This window comes from Lactuca sativa, chromosome 4, assembly GCF_002870075.4.
Source record: "Lactuca sativa cultivar Salinas chromosome 4, Lsat_Salinas_v11, whole genome shotgun sequence".
Taxonomy (NCBI): domain Eukaryota; kingdom Viridiplantae; phylum Streptophyta; class Magnoliopsida; order Asterales; family Asteraceae; genus Lactuca; species Lactuca sativa.
The window spans coordinates 158,643,720-158,647,214 of NC_056626.2; positions in this window are offsets into that span (position 1 = coordinate 158,643,720).

Sequence of the window (3,495 nt, forward strand, 5' to 3'; positions counted from 1 at the left end):
ATACAATGTCATATGTCTCATTTGCAGTTAATCATCAATGAATACTCCGTGAGGCTGGTCCGAGAGGAGCAAGGCAAGCAGCCACAACAATGCAGGTTAGGGGAAAAAGCCAAGGGGATGCTGCCTCTTTTGATTTCACCAGAAACACAACCCCGTCCTGGTGGTTATTCTTGGCAGGGAACGAAGAAGAAGAAGTGGAAAAAGGAGCAGAAATCAGTTCATCAATTTCAACAGCAAAAAGTGGGTTCAATGGAGGTTTCTTGGGTCTTGATATACTCGAAATTCAACAACTAACGATGACTAGAATGGTAATTTTTTGTAGTTGTTCTTTGTCTTTGATTTCACCAGCAAATTAAGCATTAAAAGGGTACTTTTGGTGTGGTAACACTTGACAAAAATTAATGAGAAAAGAGATGAATTGAGGGTTGAAACGAAATGGCAACAACTATTTTCTTATATTCATTTGTGAATATCAGTATATTTATGTGTGAAATTATGTTTGAATGATTGTATTTATTTATAAATAGCAGGGTATTCATGTGTGATCAATAAGTGTATTTATTTATGATCAGGGGTATTCATTTTATGAAGAAATGATAATTTTTACACTATTTTTATTTTATATTTATTTATGAATAGCAGTGTATTTATTTGTGAATATCAGTGTATTTATGTGTGAATGGCTATATAATTATACATAATTGTTTCTTTAACATTTTTGTAGATACAATTAATAAACATGCATATAGTTAAAGGTGGGAGATTTACCAAATGAAACGCCAACACCAGTACCTCTTTCGGAAGGAGCACAAATGTGTTTTATTCATTTATGATTGTAATTGTATTACTAGTTTATGTGTCAACAGAGTTAATTCATTTATAATTTACAATTTTATTCATTTTAAAATGAAATGTATAAATCATTATTTATGAAGATATTTGTTTAAAAAAATAAATGACGTAAACCGATAAATTATTCATTCTCTTGATATTTGATTGCTAAAAGTGAAACATAAAAATAAAAAATGAACTGAAAAAAAAAATGTTTTCTCAGATAGACATTAAATCATGATTTTATTAATCATTGGTTCATTAAAAGAATAAAATCTAAAAAATGAGATATTTTGGGTAATTGTCATCATAATCACTAAAATTTAGGAAATCAATTTAATTAGATGGTAAAATTCTATTTATGCCCTCATAAAATGATTGGTGTACAACTGTTCTCGCGTTCTCAACATTTTAGGTGTTCTCATTCAATCATCTCCCTATATATATATATATATATATATATATATATATATATATATATATATATATATATATATATATATATATATATATATATATTTGTGTGTGTGTGTGTGTTTGTGGGTGAAAAAAGATGATAAAATAAGAAATTATAATTATAATTGATATCAACTCCTACTTTGGATGTATTTTCTATATTTTGTTTTTTTTAATTCAAAAAATTAGCAATTTATGGTCCCTGATTAATCCTCATTTGGCTAATTAATCCTTTAACCTCAGTTCGCCGACTAGTTAACGTCGAGTTTTTTTTACAACCTTGGTATGCAGTCTAGTATTATACATGATTTGTCATCTAGTAGAAATATTTAATTTATAGATAATGCATATTAAAATTTTACATTTATAGTGTTTTTGTTACTCACTTTGTCCCATATTAATAGTTCATGTTTCCTTTTTGATTTGTCCCGAAATAATAGAGTAACACCCCAAAAATTTCAAAAATTTTGAACTTTTCCAAACGACCATTTTACTAATAAAAATGTTTTACAAAATTAGTGTTCTCAAAACATAAAACCAGTGCCTCCCAAGATCAATGACATAAAATCAGGATGTGTATGGTCACGTCTTCGTCTTGCCTCGATTCTCTGAAATACTTGAACCATAAACCAAAAACTGTAAGCACAAAGCTTAGTGAGTTCCCCCAAAATACCAACACCCAACAATACAACACATATAATAACAACATATTATGGGTCCAATCAACCATCGGGTTGGAATACCCTAAGCCCCTCAACCATCGGGTTGGAATGCCAACATACTATGAGTCCAGTCAACCATCGAGTTGGAATACCCCAAGCCCCTCAACCATCAGGGTTGGAATGCCAACATACTATGAGTCCAGTCAACCATCGGGTTGGAATACCCCATGCCCCTCAACCATCGGGTTGGAATGCCAACATACTATGGGTCCAATCATCCTTGGGATGGAATACCCTCGGGCCCATTCAACCATCGAGTTGGAATGCCAACATATTATGGGTCCAATCATCCTCGGGATGGAATACCATCGGGCCCATTCAACCGTCAGTTTGGAATGCCCCGGGCTGTTGGCTTACACACAAAGCAGTGAAGCCCCATCCACCGACCAAACATGTATGATGTGAATTATTAATGCACTAGTTTTTTATTTATAATTCCTAGTTATCGCAACTAAACCACACCTTACAAGCAGTGAACCTTATCGAGTATATTATAGTTTTGATAAACAAGGGTTTCGAACTCAAGGGGAACGGTAGTGAATTAATTTAGAATGTTTTATTATAGGTTACACAAAACACATAAAAGCAATAAAAAGAGAAATGTTTTATTAAATCTCCACAAATGACTAATTAGCAAATCTCGATAAATTGATTGGAACACAAATCTCTTTAGGTACTTTGGTTTAGAAAAATTACATCTTGAAAATCATGGATAATTGCACAAACAGATTTATTTATTCATGTTCATCTATTTCTAATATGATTAGGTTCATGTTCACTATTACTAATCGTTTAGCAAACAAGTCAATTCAAGTAGTGATCGGTTGATTAAACTAACAAGTTTCCTAGTGTTCAGTTCGTATCAAGCAAGACTTGTAATAATAGTTAATCATATTGATTGATTCAATTAATTCATATGTGGTTGGTCATGACACATGCTCACACATTAACTTACTTATTTCTATTTAACCCTAGGTTCATGTTCATTAATACTAGGCATACAATCTTGTTTTCACAAAACTATAAGATTCAAGAAATCAAGAAGATGTTCATATAACTCAATATAATTGGTTATTAACAGAAAATAATTGTCATTAACACATGAGGATCTTTTAACAAGATTAACAAGATAAACTAAACACGAATAAAATAATCCAAATATCAATTAAACCATAAATCAAGGTTTCATATAATCATAAACACAAAGCAAAGGGTTTTAACACCCAAATCATAAAGTAATTGCATATAGAATCATAATGGAATGCTAAACATGTTCACGTTAACAAACTACAGATTACCAACATGAATCTGCCCTCTAATCCTTCATATCTTCGCTCCATATCAGCTTAGTGGCCTTTCGGCCGCCTTCTAGACCCTCAAAACGGCTTCTTGGGGGTTTATAATCGCAGGAATCAATATATGGTGTAAGATCTCTCCTTATGGATAATTTTCGGCTCTATTTATAGTTTTCAACATCAACTCGACG